The 24,979-nt window shown below is 39.0% G+C and overlaps 1 protein-coding gene across 2 annotated transcripts in view; it reads left to right on the forward strand.

Annotated features, from left to right (window-relative positions):
* The window catches only part of pbx3a (pre-B-cell leukemia homeobox 3a), a 58,651-nt gene that overhangs the window by 12,889 nt on the left and 20,783 nt on the right, over positions 1-24,979 (forward strand). The window lies entirely within an intron of this gene.

The following is a 24,979-nucleotide window of genomic DNA, read 5'->3' on the forward strand; positions in this document are numbered from 1 at the left end:
AGAAACAGATGGACTGCAGACTGGAATAATAGAACTACAAAGTGCTCCTGTATGGGACGTGGAGCTGATATAATGGACAATGAGTGTTAAAACCAGGAAGTGGTGTTAATGGTATGGCTGATTGGTGTATATACTGTATACACACTTATAGTGCTGTGCATCATTTTAGGCACCTGAGCATGCTATTAAAAACTATTTATATAAAAGCGTTTTTACTGTAAAAACTTCAGATCACATAAGAAAAGATGCAGGTGAGCATAAATACAGTAAAACATAACAAGAAGAAGAAAGTAGTTGAGATCTTTTGAGCTAGTCTGAAGAACAAAGCTTGGTTCCTGGTTTCTCCTGGATGCCCCCAGCCAGCACATGGATGTGTTCAATTCCATCACCAGCTCACATCATTAGGCACTGATTTACCAAAACCAGGTGCTGGATGGTATATAACTATATATATACTATAGACTCCCATGAGAACAGTGATGTATAACCACTGCTTTTTGTATGAATGTTATTTGTATTTATTGGTATCTAATATTAGTGTTTTCTTGAGTATATAAACAATTGCAGCCCATGAGTTTTAAATTTTTTTTATAGGTACCAAAAATAAATATATACTCATAATCACAGCACACTAAAAAAAAAGATGAAAAAGACAAGCGACAGCAGGCTATTACCCTCCCACAGGCCTGCCGTGTCATCAAAGCAGTCTGCGAAGAAGTCAGTTGCTGTCCTGTCACGACAAACGAGAGAGAGAGCGAGAGAGAGAGAGAGAGAGAGAGAGAGAGAGAGAGAGGGAAATCAATAGCGCAATCTTCCCTGCTCCCGTCCACGCTCGGGGTAATTGAAATGGAAAATCAAATGAGCGGCGAGCAGATAATTGTTTTATCAATATCCTCCTGCCTGCCCTACAAGGGTCAGTGCTGCATGATCACAGAGGGAAGATATGACAAGGACGAAATGTGAAATTGAACAGCTCGGTGCTCGTTTATCAGGCCTGACAGTTCTGAGTGACCAGCATGTAGTGAGGGTGGACACTTCAGCTGAATCTTCATCCCACCAGCACCATTCCAATAGTATATAATAATATTTACTGGTACAATTGTCTTCTTGGATCCTTATTTAGCAACAGGGTTTTTATTCCCAGATGACCCACAGTTAGGGTTTCTCTAGTCATGAGATAACTAACAAGTAGAACTAACAGTCAGTACAGTAGAACTTGAATATGATCAGGTTTACTGTGCTAACTAAAACATGGACAAATATATCCACCTCTTTTTGTACAGCCTCATATACATTGATGTGTAAAGCTACCTGCATATCTAGATAGCAGCAGCTAAAGCTGTTCAATACACTGTGTTTTTTTATTGATGCTCAGCCATGATGGCTGTGGCAGAAATAATGAGCACTACAAGCTCATATCTTATTGTGCAAAGAGTAAAGGGCTTTAAAGATATCCCATTCTCACAGTGAAACATTCAGAACACACAGAACACATTGAGTCTAGCAAGGAAATTAGCCATATGATCTTGTGTACTGTATATGCTGAGCTAACGTTAACAATCAATTCTGTTATCCCTAACTGGGCAACTTAACTGAGCGGTCACGTACACTTTTTAGGAAGGGATAGATTTCATTGTGACATTTCTGCCATTCAATACAAATATGAATTTTACGGGGTGTAGAATATGAAACTTCTGGTGTCACACCAATTTTTCCCTCAGCTTTCAGACAGTGGTATTCTTTTACGAGACTGCAACCCAGGTCAAACAGCTGAAGATGGGCTTTGCCAAGTTTTTATTACAGCAGTTCTACCGTGCAGTTATAATGCCTGTTTAAGGGTTCAAAGATTCCACTTTTTTCATGATTATGCTGATAAAATCATTTGTAATGAAAAATTCTGTTTAACAATGAATGCAAAATTGAATTGTTTTCACTACACTTTTAAAATAAAGGTGCACTAAAGTGTTCTTCCAAGTTTGTAATGAGGATGTGTGAAAAGTTTAAAGAATCTTTATTTGATGTAAAGGTTCTTTACCCATGTAAAGGTTCCCACATTCACACATCTGTTTTACAAACATGACTCTTTATAGAAAAACTCTACCTAAAACAGCCATTGGCTCATGGGCTGCTGAATGCTTTCTTTTTATTGCTTCATGCAAATGAGGGCAGAGTGGAGTGTGCTATTTGCAAAGGATAAGTAAATGAGTAGACGCTTGCTTTCACAGAAGCTGATTCATCAACTGCGCTGGAATGCTCTGTGTGTTTCGATGTTGTGCGACATTTTCATGAATCAGACCTGGAGGGACCTGTACATCATTCTGCACGCTCCAATTTGCACGTGGTTTTACGCAACTTTGATGAATAAGAGCCACTGTGTCTCATCTAGTCTTTCTGTCTATTAGCATCTCTCAGCCACACACTCCACACACACACCAGACACATTAGGAGTCAGTAGGTCAGAAGTGGATTTCATTCCCTGGCTATTTTGACATTCACAGAAATTGATCACAACCAATGCTAAGCTCATATAGAGTCATAGGCATGCTTAATAATGGTGGATGAGCTCCATGCTGGACAGTATTGATTAAAGAATTAAAGGAAGGCAGTAAAATGTTAGCTTTACTCATGTTTGTTTGCCCATGCTGACGTCTGCTCAGTTTGGTTCAGTGGTGTTATTGCTGCCGTCTGCATTTGACCCACTTGAGTGGTTGCTGTATATCATTACGTTCATAATAAATTAGTCTACTTCCCTTTTCCACGCATATTTCTGAGTGATGGATAAGCTCTAGAATTTATGGCTTCTCTGGAGTTTAGGCTTAATTTCTTAACTGAGCGCGGCAAATGAATTGTGTGTGTGTGTGTGTGCATGCATACAGAAATTCATGGGTATGTTCAGAGAGAGAAATACTTTTTAAATGTCCTGGTTTCCCTGTTTTTCCAATGGAATGATTTACATGCTTTGTTATTACCTATGCTATCAGCACACCTGGGCAGAACAACAGTTGTATGTGGTGGTACATTGACCTTTTTAATAAATCAATTATAAATAGTTCTGACCAGAGGAGGATGGGCCCCCCTTGTGAGTCTTGCTTCCTCCCAAGATTTCCTTCTCCAGCTCTGAGGAAGTTTTTCCACTGTCACTGTTGCCTTTGGCTTGCTCACCGGGGTGTGTATGTGTGTGTGTGTGTGGGGGGGGGGGGGTATGTTTATATTTTGATAATCTTTATTATTACTGGATTTCTGTAAAGCAGCTTTCTGACAATGCCAGTTATAAAAAGTGCAATACAAATGAATTTGATTTGATTTGAGGCTGTATATAATGGAAGGGATTTAGCGCAGGCCAGTGCCTAGTCTTGAACGCCTTATTTTTATATCCCAGGGAAACAAGATGTCATAAATGACCACATACACTGATGACTTACACATAACACTAGGAAATATAAATGAGCATATATTGTATATCAGCTAGATTTTCTTTGTAACATTTTATTGTATGTGAGACATAAAATATCCCTAAACATATTTTACATGTTTTTTGGGGAGGAATAACATTGACTTTTGACATTTTTACTTTAATTTACAAAAATGATCTAAAGCATCCAAGCAGACAACAATCTGTGCAAGTTTAATAATTCAGATCTATGACGTTTGAAAACTTTTTAAAGACAATATGTGTATATATACTTGGTGTGTAACAGTACACAAAAGTTGCAGTTTGCACTGTTGTTTGGACCTGTTAGGAAAAGGTTTCTTGTCATTTCATTTGAACTGACAAATCTGTTCTGTGGTTGGCCCATCACTGACTTTATTTAGCCCAAAAAGAGGCGTTGAAAATTGGGCTTTGTTTTTAGTCCATCTCGTTTGGTCCAAATTTAGTGGACATTTTTTTCGGACCACATACACCCCTAATTCAAACATGAAAATAATTTGATGAAAACATGTACAAACACAAACAATTAATCACTGCTGTTCATAAACTTCATATATTAATGTCTTGGGGAAAAAAAGGCACAAAAAATGACCACTTCTGACTTGCGGCAGTTAAAGACTGCCACCCAGTGCAGCATGTTTAATTTATACATTGAGGGACTTCTTTAGACGTCTTTTCAACGACCAAAAAAAAAGTCTGCTTTTCACTTTTCAACTAAATAACTTTTTGACACTCTTTTTTTGCAGGGTGGGACGTACTGTATATAGTCCCTGCTGAGGTAGTTAATAGGTCTAGACTAAATTTACTATAGCATTAATCCTAAACCACCACAGATCCTGCAAAAACATGCAAATCCAACAACTTCCAGCTAACAGCTGGGAGGAATGTGTGCTTGTGAAAATACCATATTTACTGTAAAATTGTGCTCTGTTTATAGTCTGTGTGCACCAAATCGTGCCCCCCCCCCTCCTTGTTATGGCTTGGTACGAATACATGTACCATTACACCCCTAATATTAACAAATAATAGCTGTGTAACACCCCTTACACTTTATGGTGCATTTGCACACACACGGCTTGTATAACCTGTATAGGAACGCACTGCCAATAGGATTCAATGCTCTGGAGCTGTAGGTCACTGAGCTTAGTGGCAAAAGTCAGTTTTATTATTGAGCTATGGAGCTGTGGAACTAAATTGTTGGAGCTCCATCTTATACCTTTGGGATAAGTTGCATTGTGGTGTGTGTGATCCAGAACTAATCATCCAACATCAGTACCTGACCTCACTAATGCTCTTGTGGCTGAATGCAATTAAATCTTCATAGCAAAGTTTAAAGCCTTCCCAGAAAGGTAGAAGCTGTAATTGCAGCAAAGGGAGAACAAACTCCCTGTTATTCATCCTGGTTTCAGAAGAAAAGTTAACATGACTTTTGGACATGTAGTCTAGCCTATGTACAACTTGACATGTATGTAATTTTACAAGCTTTACAATTTCTTTTTACTTAAGAGTACTTAACACTGAGGGATTTTTTTTGGCTTAACCAATGCAATCAAGGCTAACACTGTGCTCCTATTCTAATAACACACACTAACACACTTCACTTCAGCTGGAACTTGAGAACTAACATCTAGTGCTTTCCCAGAAACACACTGCACAGAGGTTACTGTCTCACCTGTACGGCTCCTGTCAGGCCTGAAGCCTTTCATCTTCTGCAGAACAAAGAATGCTTTCAGATGATGCCAAGAAAAGCACCAGAGCCAAGGTGAAGTGGTGCATACCTCATCTCCAGCGCAGCATTCGCCTTTTATTCCACAGTCTAAACAAAAGCTTGGCATACTCTATGTTAAAGCCAAACATAGCACAGACAGCACATAAGAGCTTAAACCACATCTGAGGCTGAGAAAATGGCACGCCCGTCTTCACATCAAGGAAGTGTATGGGAAAAAACAAATAGTGATACAGTCCTAAAACCTTCAGCCATACATTAAACATGAAGTTGTTGAGAGCATCAATACGTGCATTAAACAAGCATAGCAACATTGGATGTAGAGACTGGTACATCTTATCCAATGACTATTAGTACCTGAAGACAGAGATGGCACAATACTGATTTTTCTTTTCTGATATCGATTTTGAAATGTTGAGTGTCACCGATTTGATGGAATTCCTGCATAATTCAGTGGTTAAGATGTAAACAAAGCCATTCAGCATGGTTGGGTGTAACATGGGGCATTGTAGAGAGGTTTACCTACTTAGCTTTCATGACAGTAGGGTGAAACACTATATGGACAAAAGTATTGGGACACCTGCACATGCATAGCATCTCTACTCTCCAGGGAAGCTTTTCTGCTAGATTTTGGAGCATTGAGGATTTGTTTTGCATTCAGGGACAAGAGCATTAATGAGGTCAGGAAGTTCCCCAACCCCCCAACTCATCCCAAAAGTATGAGATTAAGCACCATCATTATTCCAGAGAACACAGATCCACTGCTCCCCAGCTCAGTATTGGGGGGCTTCATACCCCTCTAGCCCACGTCTAGCATTCAGCACTGTCAGTACTTTTCTACAGGGACTAGACAAGCTATGTGTGGTATGTGTGTGTTCATTTGCATATCTGTGTCAGCAATGGTTGCAACTTAAAGCAGCCAGATGCATTCATTAGAAGGAGTGTCCACAAACATTTGGACATATAGTGTATGAACCAGGGGAGTTATTGTTTGAACAATGATTGATAAATGCATCTCTTCTGAGTTTTATATGGAATGTTGAAAATAGTAAAATACTGGCTCCACTCTTCACTATCAATGTATTTCCAGGTGCACCAATAGGTGTTCACTGGTTCATACAGTTTACATAAGCTCCATAGAATACCCTTGCCAAAAGAATGAGATGCTCTTGAGCAGTGGTACATGAGCTTAAGGTCACAATGCCCAGTGTCAGACATCATCTAAGAGGTATAAGGCTCTCCAGCATTGGGCAGTGGTGCACTGGAACACAGTGCTTTATACACCTCATACCCCAGAATAAAGGAGCTTACTACGCCAGCTATGTAATATTCCAGTCTAAATATAATAACATCCTGGGTGTAAAAGCTGTGCATCAGATGGGAAACCTTTATTTTTCCACCATAAGAGCAAGTTTTCAAGTGAACAGTTGATGACAAGCCACCTTGGGGCTTGATTGAATCAGCCAGTCCTCCCATCCTCCCCTCCACATGCTCTGGAGTCTTGGGAAATCACAGTAATCAATAGTTTTCATTCCGGAGAGACTGCTGTATACACACTAAAGAGCGAAGGGAGTTCTCAGTGGCCCTCTTTCAAATAAATCAGTGTGATCAATCACGGAAACCAGTGTGAATAATTGATATAGGTTCTAGATAGGCCCATAAGGACCCATGGCAGTTATTACCAGCGAAAGGTGGCCTTTTTGCATTGAATGTCTAAACTGGAACTTACTCTGGCATGGCAGCTTTGATAAGTTTTTCTGCTGGTACATTTTGACAAAACCTGGTAAACAGATCTTGCCTAAATTCTGCCAATAAACACCTCTCATGCATTCTGGATTTTATGTTGAGGAACCCACAATGCTTCATAATTGACTGCAGCTGCTGCTCTTGCAAGGTACTGAGAATTCATAACATTGTGGCCCTGTTGGGAGAGTAGCCTCTGAAAACATCATTAAGACCTGCACTTAGTAGCTCATTATGGCAGTTTCCCCACTAGAAACAAGATGCAGGAGTATAGGCGTGTGTTTGAGGAGTGGGCAGCGAGATTTCTGCTGGGATAGCAAATGAGAAACGTTAAAGGAAAGAACATTAAGATTACATACAGTATGTAAGCTGTCTAGTGGGTATGTGCGCTGTGGGTATTTTCTGCCAAAGCATGTGTGGTCTCCTTTGTCACACTCCAGCCTCTAATCTGATCCAGGATTTAAGCAATACCCCCCACCGGATTTACATCAGCTTTGTGTTTCTGCACCACTTAAATATCCCTTTTGGACACATAGCATATAGCAGTGTACGGCATATCAGTCATTGTATATAAACCAATACTGAGTATAAGGGTTGGCAGGTTACAGGACAAAAAGCTACTATTAGCATTACATCATTAGCTGTCAGGCGTCTTATGCTGCTTAGCATTTAAAGATTATATTAAGGCCCTGAACAGTGGCCAAGCTCCCAATTAGCAAAACTAATGTGCCTTTCAGCAGGAGCCTGCCATCATTAACAAGGTATAATGGAGTTGCAAGAGGGATTAAGGGAAAAGCACAGGTTGATTGGCCCATAATCAAACTGACACCTGCAGGTAATGCCAGAGTGGGTAATCGTCAGGGTTGTGAGATGAGATTATCAGGTGGGCCAGTAACGTTTTGGGTTGGTTATGGGCTTTTTCAGTGGTACAGCACAATTTTGCTAACTGCTATAGTTGATACAACAGGTTCCACAGTGTTCCACAAAAGGCAGTGTTTTATTTGCATTGCTAAAGGGTGCACCTTCTTCAAATGCAAATCATATGAAAATGGACAGCAGAACAAATCAAACATGGATGCAACTGTGAAGAAGGTAAAAAAAAGGGGAGGATGAAGTGAAATGCTTCGAAAGATAGGATCTATCTGAGCAGATGGGCTGTGCAAAAAGCTCACAGTAGCTAGCTAGCATTAGTTTGTCATTACGTTAACACTAAAGCTAATTCAACTAACTGAGTCGACCAGATTAATTGTCTCAACATAGAAAATGACACTAAATAAATGACACAATGTTTAATAAGCTTTCCCCTGCGATTTCAGAAAATACATTACACCGATCAGATCAGCCATAACATTTGCACCACCTGCCAAATATTGAGGAGGTCCCGCTTGTGCTGCCACAACAGATGTGACCATTTGAGGCATAAACTCCACAAGACTTCTGAAGGCATCCTATGGTATCTGGTATCTGACACCAAGACAGGACTTAAAGGAGCATCAGATCTATTAAGTCCTGGAAGTTGTGAGGTGGGGCCTCACTAAGAATCACGTCAGTGAGCCTTAGGTGGCCATGACCCTGTCGCTGGTTCACCAGTCGTTCTGTCTTGGACCACTTTTGGCAGGTACTGACCACTGCATACTAGATTCTCTTTTCTTTTTTAATGCTGACGTGGTAGAAGGTGACAAGCTGGACCCTCTAGAGCCACTGCTGTGTTTTTTTAAAGTAGTGCTATGATGTTGATGTTGTACAGTATGGCGTAGAAAGGCTCTTTTTTGTGAGGGAGGCAAACCCATACCTCCTTGTTCCTGTTGTGTGCATGATTAATGTGCCAACCTCAGTATAGCAGCTACCCGACGGACCTCAAAATATGAGAATCTGACCAAGGTGCTATTTTATTGATTCATTATTGATTTATTGATTCATGTTTTTTTTGCGTACAGTAGAGACGTGTGTCTCTGTGTGTGTATACTGGAATATACCCCTAACCCTGATTATATTGTATCATCTTAGCATATGGCAAGCGCCCCCATGTTCATTGCCATCCATGCCAGTTTTTACAGCTAATGGTAAGGTGTGCTCTGCACAGAACACCTCTACCATCTTCTCGACCTTAAAAAATGGGAAAGTGCAGGCAGACTTTCGGTGTCAGGATGCAACAGTGCATCTATAACCGCGCAGAACATGTACTGTCTCTTTTGTCAGGATGTTGTTATAGCTGTAATTACTAAGAGCTTCAGTCCTAATGCCCCGCTACTTAATCAGAGGCTGACACACTGACAGGAGAACTGCAGCACCCTCCTTGCTACCCTGTCACTCCGTGTCCACCAATTAACACATAAACCGTAATTACCCACACCAGTTGCCATGGTAGAGTCTTGGCAAGAAAAGTAGTGTGTATGTGTGTGTGTGTTTGTGTGTGTGTGTGTGTGTGTGTTTAATGTCAGCAGCACAGTGACTTTGACATGCTTTGATGTTTGTCGGTGGCAGGAGAAGAAACTGGTGGCAGTAGGATGCATGAGGTTACCACACAAAACTGGAACGTAATTTTATGTAATGTTTAAGGCATTTAAGCAATATTCCTATTTTATATACCAACAACATACATATTTATCCACTAATGTAAACATTGTATGAGTAATATATAAAGTCAGGTCCATAAGAATTTGGACAGTGGCACTTAGTAGATTTGAAACAAAGTGATGTGGTTGAAGCTTTAATTCATAAGTTTAACAAAATAATTGCATTAACCATTTAGGAACTACAGCTACTTTCTACATAATTCCTCCACTTTCACAGGTCCAAAAGTAATTGGACAATTAACTAATAACCTGTTTCGTGGGCAGGTGTGGCCTGTTCCTTCAAACCCAAAACATATACCATTAAGCAACCCATACGCTTCTTAATGCAAATAAATATAATGTTCTTCAATGGCGGATTCTGTCACTCGACCTCAACCCAATTAGATCAAGACCCACAAACAAGCAGCAACTGAAGGCAGCTGAAGTAAAGGCCTGCCAAAGCATCTTCAGGGAGGAACTCAACATTTCGTGATGTCCATGGAATCCAGACATGTGGCAGTCATCGACTGCAAAGGATTTGCTTCCAAGTATTAAAAATACTCCTCATCAAAAGTAGAATCAGATTTATCAGCCAAGTGTGTTAACACATGCTAGGAATTTGGTTCCAGCCATTGGTGTATGTCTAGTACTGAACACTGTATAAGTAATTGTGCATATTTTACAGACAACCCACAGTATATAATATACACAATATGCCATTTACACAGTATACAAACACAATATGGATAATAATATACAGACCTATGTTTTATAAACGAAAATCTGTATGGTAGTGCAAAGGACAGTAGTGTGCATCATGTATGAAAATGATAAATGTGGTGAAAATGTTATGGATATGAAGCAGGATGTATAAACTATCTGATGAAAACAGGAGTTGTGATGTTCTAGCAGCTGATATAATGTGTATAAGTTTGCCAATAATTATATTATGTTTGTCCAATTATTTTTAAGGTTAATACAACAGTTAATACAATATTATTGTTAAGCTTTTTGAATGAAATAAAATGGCTAAAATGAGCTAAAATGAGCTAAATCTCCACACTTCAATCATGCTCTGATTGCTTCATTTTAGATCCACTGAGGTGGTGTTTGGAGGCCAGCTGACCCTACAAGAGCCTTGAAGGTGCACTGTGGTATCAGGCTTTGGCTGCAGCATCCATTAGCTCTTGTAGTAGTATATAGTGTAGACATTAATTGTATTATAGGTAGGCATTGCATTTTCCATACAGCAAAAAATAGACCACTGTTGGTTTCTGTGGGACGGGTGGCTTCCAAATACACAGTCAAAACACTAGAACTGCAGGTGTTAGTAAGTCTTACCCTTTGTTCACACTAGTAGGCGACAAGTCACTTACACCGCCCCAAGTTTGTCTCTCAAGGGTGTGTTCGAGGCCGCTTGTATTGTCGTGTTGTTCAGCCTTTGACAAGAAAATGTAGCAGCCAAAACAAATATTTTATATGTATCACTTTTAAAAAATAAGTGTATATTCCCTGTATATGTGCACAGATGCATCAGATAAAATAGGAAAAGAAGTAGGCTTGTCACGATAATTACGTTATTGACTTATATGGACATGACCTTGAAATATACTTGCGTATATTTTAGCAGACGTTGCTTTTATGCAGGCGCGCTTTTCAGCTTTCTCGTCTGCTCTCTGTCAGAGGAGAGGACGGGTCTGTGAGCAGACAGTGACATCTCTCGTGTAGAAAAACAGTGCAGTGTGCACAGTGACCAGTGCCATAGGTCAGCATGTGAACTGTGGATTTACTACCAAAGGTTAAAAATAAATGCCTGCAATTGTGTCGTCTTTTCCCCCCAAAGACACAATTCCTGCCAAAAAGTTTGAAAGAGTGAGTGCAAATGGACTTGGTTTCAAGGCCGCAGTCCACAGCTTCACTGTGGGAAGATTTTGGCTTTAAGCCAAATGGGCAAGGAGAGCCCATTAATGTGTTTTTATTTTATTTATGTTTTATTTAAGTAGGACATTTAAATATTTCTTATATTCCAATGTTTAAATATACTCAATACTTAAAAGGTGCTCTTTCAAAAGGGTGCAATAATTAATTTTATTTTTAATAATTATATTCTCATCATATCAGTGGCATAAAATGGTCTTAAAATGACTGGGACAATTTCTGGGACAATTTATTGTCCAAACATAGTTATTGTGACAATCCTAATTATGAGCTTCTCTTCCATGTTTAGCACCACACTAATGAGAATACAAACGAAATACCTCGGAACAAAAAGTCCAGGGAGCAGATTCTGGGGACCCCCGTGTCAACAATTGGTTGTTGGAGTTTGTTGGAGCCAGTTGTTTAGATTGTCACTTTACCGCATCATAATTCATTTGCATAAAGTTGAGAAAGTCTCAACTCGATATTTTGCTTGTTGCTTGTCGGCGTGACACTTACCGCTTGGCTACAAATTGCATACTCCCATTGGAAATGACTGGTTGCTTGCCGTTCTATTACCTTCTAGTGTGAATGCACAGATAAAGTTCCACTGTAAAATAGTTCTACACTTTCAAGTTATAATAGTGCCTCAACACAGCAAACTAGCAGAAAAAACAAAGAATCAGATGTAGAGCTGACTTAAATTACCCACATCCAACCCATTAAAATATACCTAAATTCAGATCAAGACATTCCCTTCATTTCCTTGTCTTAAAATGTACAAGTATTGAATTAGACAAATCAGCAACCTCTACAGCAAAAATATAGGAAAATGTCCAAAAAAGCCCTATAATGAAATTTCAGCAGATCTCCTCAGTTCATAAATTGTCTTAATGTATTTATCTGGGTCACATACAGGAGCCACTGTAAGCCGTTTTCCTGCCGATTTGCTCTGAGCTTATGTGGGAGTAATTAATACCAGTTAGTCCTTAATTATGGTGATTAGACAAGTCATGGGAAATTAAGCTGCAGCTGGAGGATTCACTGCATGTCATGGCAACTGGTGTGTGTGTGTATGTGTGTGCACATGCTGGAGGTGGAGGGTGATGGACTTGATGATGATGAAAGATGCCAACAGAGTACAGTGTGTGTGGCATAAAACTAACAGCCTTTCAGTCTGCTTTTAGTTATCATGTCAGAGGAGGCAACACTGACTTTCCAACTTTCAAAGCAAGTGTAAGTGTTAATACACAAACAATACACTGTAAAATTATAGGCAGTGTACATTTGTCACAAAGCCCTGCTGGAAACAACAGCCTAGTCAGTTCAAGCTTGTTAAGCTGGTTCAGCTCGTTGACCAGCTTAGTGCTTGACCAGCACAGGGTATGTTTTTAACTTTATGAGTTTGCTGCATACATAATCTGACCAAGCTAGACAACCAGTTTCAAATGCTAAAACACATGCTATCCTGGTCATTAGCTAAGACGGTCAACCAGCTTAACCACCTTGCTTACCAGCATAGGGTGTATTTCACCATAGGGTATGTTTACATTACCAGGTTTTCAACCACCTTGACCATCAAGGACCAGCTTAGACCATCTGATACCAGCTACCAGCAAAAGCTGGTCTAAAGCAAGATTTTCATTGAGGAAGTTGGGGCTTCCAAGTGGCATGCACGTATTGGTAGGATGGCCCTCCCTCTATGCTCATCTAAGCCTAAAGCTAGCCAGCACGGGTTAGTGTTGAGCTGTCCAATGCTGTGTTAGTAGCAGTTCGAGAGGGTCCAGTAGGCTAGTCTCATATAACTGATGTAACACTGATGCTAGATAGCCAGAGCTTTATGATCAAAATAAATTGTATTCATGTTTGGTGGACCTCTGTGGACTTTGTAAACATTGAATGTAAAGAAAGAAAATTTCATTTTTTAACAATACGCTGACTTAGAGAATGGTTACAAACTATAGCTTTGTTCAACATACAGATACATTCATGATGTTTGCACTGCTCAATGTCCCATGATCATGTCTTTTACCATCCGAAGATTGTGCAGTTAGAATAATTAAGCAAAAAAGAGCTGATTTGTGTTTGATCACTTTTCAGTTATGCTGGAAAGGTCATTAATGTTGGTGCAACCTGCAGATGCACAACTGAGCTAGCTAAATTAGATTTATACATTGACTAGATTGCAATTAAGAATCTTATATTTAGTAATATTTATCTAATGTTTTAGATAATACACACTTTTCACTTATTTCACTTTGTTAAAGAACAGTATACAGGTATAATCTGACCAAAGTAATAATAAATAAACATTCTATGTTAATTCAACAGAATTATTTAAAAAAAAAATAAACTCATGAAACAGGCCTGGACAGAAATGATGGTACCCCTGAAAATAATGTTACCAAAGGGACATGTTAAATCAAGGTGTGTCCACTAATTAGCATCACAGGTGTCTACAATCTTGTAATCTGTCAGTGGGCCTATATGTAGGGCTACAGGTAGTCACTGTGCTGTTTGGTGACATGGTGTCTACCACACTCAACATGGACCAGAGAAAGCGAAGGACAGAGTTGTCTCAGGAGATTAGAAAGAAAATTATAGACAAGCATGTTAAAGGTAAAGGTTATAAGACCATCTCCAAGCAGCTTGATGTTCCTGTGACTACAGCTCCACTTATTATTCAGAAATTTAAGATCCATGAGACTGTAGCCAACCTCCCTAGACGTGGCTGCAGGAGGAAAATTGATGACAAATCAAAGAGACGGATAATACGAATGGTAACAAAAGTGCCCAGAAAAACTTCTAAAGAGATTAAAGGTGAACTTCAAACTAAAGGAACATCAGTGTTAGATCACACCATCTGTCATTGTTTAAACCAAAGTGGACTTCATGGGAGACGACCAAGGAGGACACCATTGTTGAAAATAAATCATAAAACATGGAGGAGGCTCTGTTATGTTCTGGGGCTGCTTTGCTACATCTGGCACAGGGTGTCTTGAATCAGTACAGGGTACCATGAAATCTCAAGACTATCAAGGGATTCTAGAGGGAAATGTGCTGCCCAGTGTCAGAAAGCTTGGTCTCAGTCGCAGGTCATGGGTCTTGCAACAGGATAATGACCCAAAACACAGCTAAAAACACCCAAGAATGGCTAAGAGGAAAACATTGAACTATTCTGAAGTGGCCTTCTATGAGCCCTGACATAATTCCTACTGAGCCTCTTTGGAAGGAGCTGAAACATGCCGTCTGGAAAAGACACCCTTCAAACCTGAGACAGCTGGAGCAGTTTGCTCATGAGAAATGGGAGAGATGCAGAAGTCTCACTGACAGTTACAGTGGAGGGTCTTTGACTGCATTGACCCCTGCATTGATTTTTGCAATGCACATGACTTCATTTACCGCTGTGTAAGCGTAAACAAGAACTGGGTGTATAACCAGACTGTCCCATTCTCAACAAGAACCAACAGGAACTCTGTTGTTTTTTTTGCTCTGCCAGGAACAGCATCCAAAGAGGTCGTTAAAATATTTGCCTGCCTGAAGAGCTTCATCTAGACTGTCAGATGGAGAGGGAAATTCTGTTGATAAATTGCAGGAAGCTTTGAGAACCGCCTGTTTCAATGCGCAGCTGTTATACGGTGGTGTTTGCTCACTTGATGAGCTGTCCATTATTACTCAACTCTGTTATCACCATCTTGTTTTGAAGGCAAACAGAAGATGAGGACAGTACATATGTTAAATTCACCAATACATTTCCCTTGCACTGTCATTTTCTGCAATTTCCTCAATTGCTTTGTTAGTTAAGGCTATTAACCCTCTTAAACCTAGCGTCTCGCCGGTAGCGCATTTGGAGATGGACCAGACCTTAAATCTCTGTAAATCTGTGTGCTGTCATGGCTTCTTTTATTGTTGGATTGTTTTCCGTGCAAGTGTGCGAGTTTAGACCAGTTTTAGTGTTTTTAGTAACTGATTAGTAACTTACTGCATATTCTTACTGATGTGTTTTCATGCTCAGAAAGGTAGTCTACAATACACACAAAATAAATGATCGCTAAATGGGTCCTGTGCATTTCATTCTCAGCTGTCAGAGAACAGATTTAGTTTCATCAGTACTTGTAAGAAGGCAAGGAGACTGAAAATCACCTCAGATGCCCTGAAAGCTTTCTCTTCAGCTGCAGGAGCACTCTGAGATGCAGTGTTTTTGGAGAAAATTACAGTTATTTTGTAAATGTCAGGCTCCATTTGCTCTTCATGGCATTGATTGCTGGATTTTTTTTTTTTCAGAGCTTTGCTTTTGCTTCTGCAGGATTTCTAGCAACTCTGCCTCCCTACAGGACAGTGACCACTTTGTAGGAAATGAGACAGAAAAGTGTTCATAGTAAAGCAGCAGGCATCAAGCATGCAAAGGCGAGGGACGTTCAATATTCATTTTATTAAAATATCTTTTACATTGCTATATAGCATTCAGTCCATTTACACTTATCTGTAGGCACATCATGCTGGACAAATATTAGAATTTTTTCATATGTGCATGACCAGTGGGCCGGAATCATCCCGGGTACAGTTATAATCCAAATAATTATAATCCAAAGAGATTCTGAATTCATGTTCTTTGTGGCAACTATTTAATTGAGTTCAGCTGCTTACTAAAAGAAATCTGCTCTCCCTAAACCACACTGAACTGTAGACATGAACAAGGAGGCGGGGGGCGGGGGGGGGGGTGGTTTGTTGGGGGTGAACAACAGAGAGTGAAACACTCTACAGATTTTTTCCAGACCCAGGTCAGCTAGCTTCATGAGACCCTTAACACTGGAGCCCCTCAGGGCTGTGTGCTCAGCCCACTCCTGTACTCCCTGTACACCTACAACTGCACAGCCAGACACAGCTCCAATGTCATCATTAAATTCACTGATGACACAACTATTGTGGGCCTGAGTTCAAATGAGGAAGAGACAGCCTACAGAGTGGAGGTTAGCCAGGAAGATGAGACCAAGGAGCTGATAGTGCACTTCAGGAAACAGGAGCGAGTGCTCATCCCTATCTCCATCAATGGGACCACTGTGGAACGGATCAGCAGCCTTAAGTTCCTTGGTGTTCAGATCCCAGAGCTTTACCAAGGAAAGCTCTGCAGAGGGTGGTGCGCACAGCCTAGCACATAATTGGGGTTTAGCTTCCAAAGCTTGTAGAATTTTACACCAGCCACAGTCAGGAGGATTATTATGGACTTCACCCACCAAAGCCACTGCCCATTTTCACAGCTACAGAATCATGAAGACCAGAACTAGCCGGTTAGGAGGCGACATTTACCCCCAAGCAATTAACTGTGACCTCTGCTCAGTCACACTGCACCCACCATGTGTATGTATTCATACACCTATTGTATGAATAGAGTATGTTTAGTGTATGTATAGTACATTTATAGTGTATAGAGTGTGTACTATACATATATATATATATATATATATATATATATATCTATGTATAGTATATGTAAAGTGTATGTATAGTGTATATATAGAGTATGTTTAGTGTATGTATAGAGTGTGTATAGAGTATGTAAAGAGTTTGTATAGTGTATGTATAATGTATATACAGAATATGTATAGTTAATAGAGTGTGTATAGTGTATGTATAGTGTTTGTATAGAGCATGCACAGTGTGTATAGTGTATGTAGAATGTATTTATAGAATATGTATAGTGTATGTATAGCGAATGTATGATATTTGCATGTGTAGTGCATGTATAGAGTGTGTATAGTGCATTTATAGTGTAGGTATAGAGTATGTATAGTGTATATATAGAGTATGTATAGTGTATAGCGTGTGTATAGTGTATATACAGAGTGTGCATAGAGTATAGAGTGTTTATAGAGTATGTATAGTTTATGTATAGTGTACATATTGTGGATGGAGCATGTATAGAGCATGTATAGTCTATGTGTAGTGTTTGTATAGAGTATGTATAGAGTATTTATAGTGTAAGTATAGTGTAAGTACAGTGTAAGCATAGTGTATGTATAGTGTGTACACCTGTGTTAATGTGATGTGACAATAAACCAGTCACCGTTCCACAAGCAACACACATTAGCCAACATGTGCTAATATTAACTTTCCTTTAGCAAAGGAAGAAGCACACATCTTTTCAAAACGAGTGGACACAGTGTCAGATTTTCCAATAAAAATCGGCCCACCTCCCTTGACACTGGACTGTGTGTACTGTGGCCTGTTACCTCAAATTAGTTTGTCACCCCTGGGCTAGATAAAAGCAACTGAACTGAGTGTGGGTTTCAAGTATTTTGATTTAAAGTAATTGTCTAAGGGACTTTGGGGATCAATGTTGTAAGGGTCGCTGGGTTAAGTGTTTATCTATCCTCACCAGCCTTTTAAAGCAGATTAATGACCCCAGGGCTGTAATGGGCAGTAATCTTAAGGCACTTTTGAGCAGTTTTGTACCTTTTTTATTACATTTACAATTACGACATTTGGCTGATGCTCTTATCCAGAGTGAGTTACATTTGAATCATGTTTTCAGGAAGGTGAAAGTACTGTTAGGAGACTTGCCCAAGTAGTCTCAATTGGTGTTGCATGGTGCTCTCTTAAAAATATTGGTGCTTCAAAAGCTTCTGTGAGCAGTACCATAGAAGGACCACTTTTAGATCCATAAAGAATGTTTAATAAACCTTTAGTTAATGTTACAGTTTATAATCTCAAATATAAACATTAATTCCTTTATTCATCTCCTATTCTTAAGAACCAACGAACAAATTTCTTCTTACAACCCACAGTTTTTATGAAGATTCTGACATTCACCAATGTTTTTATGTGGAATTTGTTGTGTTAGTGAAAATGGGATCCATCATTATAAGAGCATAGCTGGGAACTATTCCTCTGTTTAAAACATATCATGATTCTGCCACAGACCTTTTGTTAGAAATTCTTAGGAAGGTGTTGGTAAATGAGGACCTAGTGTTCTTTATTGAACCAAAAGTGCTTTGCTCAAAGAACCAGTGAAACCTCCTTCATTTTAAGTGTGTGCTTATCAAGCCAGGGAACAGAGGCCAAGTCTGCCACTAGGAAAGCAGGGTAGTTAACCACTACACTACACCAGCCTTTTACAGTCATTGGGACAGATCAGCTGATGATTTACTATGTAGGTGCAATAGCTCTTTATCACCCATAATTTGCTGCTCTTTTGCTGTCAGAGCCAAACCTTGTCAACATTTACACCATGTCAACATTTCCTGAATAAATACAGGTAGTAGTAAATTGGTGATTATCCACATAATTTAACACCAATAATGGTATTTTTGTCATTAGCATTAACACTAATATTGTTGTAATTGTATTGAATATTGTATTGAAACAGAACAACGAAATAGAAACGCATTATTCCAGGTGAAAAATGATTATCAGTATGGTACAATTTTTTTATTATTATGATGAAATAATGACCTAATTCCTTTCTATCTTCTTTATATGTCCAAATAAGAACTACAGAGCAAATTCGTGTTAAATTAACACTGACACTGGAAATTTGCTGTGAAGGGATGTGCACAGCTAAACTGGCCACCCAGCCAGCACAAGTTTACTTCAGTGTAAATTTTTTTTCCTATGGCATCACTCAGAAGAAACCTTTATTTTCAACTGTGCAGGAAAAGAAAAAAAAATGCAGAGCTGTAAGTGCTGGAGCAGGGAACCCTGGATGTCAATTAGGATATCACTATCACTATGCACCTAAGCTTACAGTCGGGTCTCAAACATGAACCAGTTCAATTAACCAATCAATCAATGCATAAATAAATACATATATTATTATTTTTAAATCATTATTTATCGGTTACTAGTCCAAATGCAGAAACCATTATGAATTATTTGTTAACTGTTTGGTTTAGCATAGCTTGTGGAGTCCCACTGGGTTCTATAGAAGGACCTAAAAACTCATATTAACTATGACAGTGATGTAATCATGAAAGTGAAAAGGGTATGAGGGGTCAATAGAATCCTCAGGTCATATTTTTACTAATTTTTGGATATAAGGTTGGTCTTTGTGGTGGGGCTTCTGTATTTTGGTAATATTTGGTGCTCAAATGATGAAAGAGTTTGTGGAACTCATCCATTGTTTATGAGACACAGTAAAATATCTATTGTAATACTTTGCTGTTTCTCCAAACCAGCTTGAGCCGTAGGGCTCAGCTGCATTTTGCATGTGTGTGCACATCTCTCCCTTTCCTCTCTGCAGCCTGACCTGCCCTCATTCAGTCTCTGCTTACTAATTAGGGCTGTGCTGGAGCCATGTGACCATTTGCCAGGGATACAGTATGCCTGTGGGTATTTCACGAGACGTGTGCTGTGCTGAATTTGCATTTTTTTTTTTTCTTGTTACCCAAAGTCTGCACAGCGGATCTTGGTGTCTTTGCCTTTGCAGACCAAAAATGAATCCAAGCCAGACTGTAAAAACAGGCAGAGATTAATCTCAGGCAGTTAGGGACTAAGGCTGGACAGGGCACCCCTGGTCAAACGACACACTTTGTTGATTTTCTGAGTGAAAGTAAATGAGTAAATCCTCTACAGGAAAGTTGCATCTACCATTTCCTGCTCATTTCAGAGCAGAATTTGCCATTACTTTTGCACATGCCACAATTAATATTTTCTTTCATGTTGTTAAAAATAAACATGTAAATATGTAATTAGACTGGGGTTGAACTAACTTTTTGCATAAGACAGCATATCTGCAAAAGTTCAGGAAACTAATGAGCAGTGGTTCACTTTCACAACTATTTTTAGTCTCTTCTCTGGAAAGCTCTGATTTACATGTGTTTTCTGTTTCTCTCTCACACACACACAAACACACACACTCACGCAAACACCCCATCTCTCTCCTTTGCTACCTTTCGCTGCTACCCTTTGCTAAATCACACTGAAAGTGTAAATCCGCAAAGTAATAATTCCTCACCAATCAGCATCTGAAACAGTGCCTTTTCTAAAGACTTATTCATTTGGCAAATTTACTTTTAAAAGATCCTGCTTCTTCACACTTTTTTTTGTGCACAAAAATAAATGTGCACAAAAAGGGTTCTATGCCGCGAGAAACCACTTTTGGTTGCTTTTATTCTTCTATGGCATCACCCTCAAAAGGCCTCAGAAACATACTAAACAAAAAAACAAAGAACAAACTAACCAATAAATAAATGAATAAACATTTCATTTCTATTCATTCTGAACCAGCTGTACATAGAACTAATGTGCACAAAATGAAGAATTTGTGGCAAGAGTTTTAAGACATGTTTTTGCCCCATTAAAAATTGTTATACTGTACATAGAACCATGACAACTGCAAGAACCACTGAATGCTATTTCTATGTTACTTCTTCTCTACAATGAAAACCTAATTTATATACAACAACAAAAGGGTTCCACTATTGTTACAAGTAAAATATTATATGATAAAAGATGATAGGATTATAAACTTATCCTAACTCTAATCCTAATTTTAATCCTAACCTGATCTTTACTCTAATCCTAACTTTAATCATAACCTTAATCCTAATCTTATCCTAACTCTAATCCTAATTTAAATCCTAACCTGATCTTTACTCTAATCCTAACTTTAATCATAACCTTAATCCTAATCTTCTCCTAACTCTAATCCTAATTTTAATCCTAACCTGATCTTTACTCTAATCCTAACTTTAATCATAACCTTAATCCTAATCTTATCCTAACTCTAATCCTAATTTTAATCCTAACCTGATCTTTACTCTAATCCCAACTTTAATCATAACCTTAATCCTAATCTTATCCTAACTCTAATCCTAATTTTAATCCTAACCTGATTTTTACTCTAATCCTAACTTTAATCATAACCTTAATCCTAATCTTATCCTAGCTTCAATCCTAACCTTATCCCTACTCTAACCATAACTTTAATCATAACCTTAATCCTAATCTTATCCTAACTCTAATCCTAACTTTAATCCCAACCTTATCCCTACTTTAACCATATCTTTTATCATAACCTTAACCCTAATCTTATCCTAACTCTAATCCTAACTTTAATCCTAACCTTATCCCTACTTTAACCATAACATTTAACATAACATTAATCCTTATTTTATCCTAACTCAAATCCTAACTTTAATTCTAACATAATCTTTACTCTAATCCTAACTTTAACCCTAATCTTATCCTAACTCTAATCATAACCTGATCCTAACTTCAAAATAAATTTTATCCTGCTTCTGTTGGAGTAACTGTCTCTGAAGCATTCCTGTGAGGATTTGATTGCATTCAGCAACAAGAGAGTTACTGAGGTTTAGGATGATCACCACTCCACCTCATACCCCACTCCCTCATTCCAAAACTACTGGGTGGAGCACCATTATTCTAGACACAATTCCTCATTTACCAACATCTCACAATTGTGGTGCTCCACAGCTCAGTACTGGGGGGCTTTATACCCCTCTAAGTCAAGTCAAGTCAAGTCAAGTGGGTTTATTGTCATTTCAACTACATACAGAGTACACAGTGAAACGAAACAACGTTCCTCCAGGACCATGGTGCAACATAGACAGTGCATACTGAACACAAGTGCAACACAAACAAACAAGTGCGGACAGACAACACAACACAGTACAGACAGAGAATAATAAATAATTGCCGGTAGTGTGCAAATTATGCAATGTGTAATAAATAGAGTCCAGTGAGGTAATAAGTTATTAGTGCAAATGCTTTGTGCAAAAATGCTTCCCCTTTTATCTGGGGTAAATGGTTGGAGAGATACCCACACCTGGTATTAGGCACTGTGCCAATGGTATGTTTATCTGCTCCAGAGAGTCCTATTCCATTGACAGTACTTCTCTACAGGAACTAGACAAGCTGTGTGTGCATTTTTTCAAATCTGTCAGCAATGGGAACAACTTAAAGTAGCTGAATGCATTCCTTAGAAGGGGTGTCCACAAACATTTGGACATTTAGTGTACTTTAGCAGTTGTGTATTTATTCCTTGTTAAATAATGCTCCTTTTCAGTTTGTTCCTCGAACCAGTTCGGAGGCCTGCTTTCAGCTCCAGGTGGTAAATTTAAACCTGGTTGGTTGTGATGAATATTGACTTGCTGAAAAGGCATCAATGTGGTAGGCACCCGAAATAGGCTGAGCTATTTCGTTTTCTGCCTCAGGCTAAAATCCAGGCACCAACTCACAACTGTATTGGTGATGAGGTTCTTCAAACCCCCCCCCACACACACACACACACATACACACCGTTCATACGCTGCGGTTGTTCTTTGACCTTCTGTCAGCTTTGACGAGCCTTTTAAGATTGATGCTTTTTCCCCCCTCATGTGGGGTCCCTCTGATGTGAAGTGTTGAAAAACTCCATTGGCGTGGAACAAAGGAGTGGCGCGTTTGGCTTGAATGCTGATGGTAGCTGCTGGAGCGAGGCATTATTGCTGCTGGCGCTCCATCCGCCTGCTTCAGACGGGTGACCTGCCACTGTCAATCCTCTTCTCGTCAGTGACACCGGCACAAACACCTCGCTGACTGATGCAAACCTCTGATAGACATCATGTCATACCGGGCTAACCTTGTGTCATGTTATGGCTGAGGATGCAGTCAAGCTTTCCACTTTAGTGTTCCTGCCATTTCACTGAATCAGTCAGATTTACAACAGGCCGCAATTAATCACCTACTAATCAAGTCCTGCTGTTTAATCATGTTTCAAATGAGAGAGCCAAAGACTGTTCCTTTCTTCCTTTCCCCACAACAGAGGAAAAACAGCTAGCTGGATGTTTCTTTTTGGATATTTTTTGTTTTGTGAAGGACACACCTCAGGGAGAAGAGCTGATGTGCTTTTTTTTCAATCTCATGTCCCAGTTTCAGTCTTCCCACCTCTCACAAACCAAAGTACCTTCACTAATACTTCCTCACGAAGTATGTATTTGCATGATAGATTTAAATATTTAATCAAGTTATGTTTAAAGGAATAGTTCATAATCACTGATGAATCAACATGATTTCTATTATACCCCAGACACAGTCGATCAGATGTGTCTGGGGTATAATAGAAATCATGTTGATTCATCAATGATTATGAACTATTCCTTTAAACATAACTTGATTAAATATTTAAAAAGTTCACCTGCTTCCGCCTTTTATCTTTAGCAAACCTACTAATCTCTGGAGAGCATTCTCTTAATTTCTGCTATTCTTCATCTTATTATTATTATTATTTGTATTATTATTATCATTATTATTGTGTGTGAATGTGTAATTGAAACATGCTCATTTTAAGCTCTCCAATGTTTTTTTTTTCTGCTCACCATCGCTGCAACTATTCATTCTAGCTTTAGCTCTACTAGCTTTTATTTTATGCTGTATGTCCAAATGTTTGTGGACACCCCTTCTAATGAATGCATTCAGTTTCTAAACCTGATGTTCCAGTTCAGATACACATTCTCACAGCTGGCTAGTCCCTGTACAGAAGAATAGGTCTCTCTGGTGCAGATAAACATCAATCTGTTGGCACCATGCCTAATGCCAGTTGGGAGCTAGAGGGGTTGTGGAACTGTGTTCTCTGGAATCATGGTGTCCTATCCAGCACTTCTGGGGTAGGGATCATCCAACATCCCGGCCTCCCTTACACTCTAGTTGCTAAATGTTTTCAAATTCTTACAGAAATGTTTAATACCCTTTGAGTTCGGAAGAAACGATGAATAAGCTAATTACCAAAATACCAAAGTGCTTGGTGTCTTGGCTGCATCGTGGGTGATAAATAATGTTAATTTTAAGGTTTCCACAAGCTATTTCTTTTTATACAAGCAAGGTAGACAGGGTTTACTGTAACACGCTAAGAAGTGTGATGACATTTGCTGGTAAAACAATACAAACACAACAAAACATTCAACACAATTCTGCTTTCCTTAATTCAAAAACACGTCTCCATTCAAATACAGACAGTTAACTACAATATACAGCACGTTTCAGCACACTAACATTTATACTGTTTTTGAAATATTGACGACATCTACAACCTATTTCTGTCTAAACTAACCCCGCAGTGTGGAGGCCATACCTCAGGCCTCAGTTGTTTTATAACTGGGCTATAAATACAGCCACTGAGAGGGTGATTGTAACATAATAGGTGTGAATTGTGTGATGTATGATGATTCAAATCCAATCTGCCATTGTCACAAAGCAGCTTTAGTAATAAAAATCAGTAATAGGTAAAAGTCTAAGACCCCCAGTGAGCAAGTCAAAGCCGACAGTGGCAAGGAAAAACTCCCTCAGAGCTGGAGGAAGAAACCTTGGGAGGAACCAAGACTCACAGGGGGACCCATCCTCCTCTGGTTAGAACTATTTAAAAATAAGACACCACATAAGACTGTTTTACTGCTCAGGTGTGCTGATATAATCATAATGTAATATAACTAATATAATCATAGTAGTGATGGTTAGAGTAAAGAAAATAATGATGGTTTCTGGTGATATTATTATTATTATTATTATTATTATTATAATTATTATTATGATTATTATTAATAGTAGCAAAGAGTTAGAGTCCATGTAAACTTTATCGTTAGGCAGATAGCAGTGGCAGGAGGGTGGACAGCT

This window comes from Salminus brasiliensis, chromosome 1 (assembly GCF_030463535.1).
Source record: "Salminus brasiliensis chromosome 1, fSalBra1.hap2, whole genome shotgun sequence".
NCBI classification, from domain to species: Eukaryota; Metazoa; Chordata; class Actinopteri; order Characiformes; family Bryconidae; genus Salminus; species Salminus brasiliensis.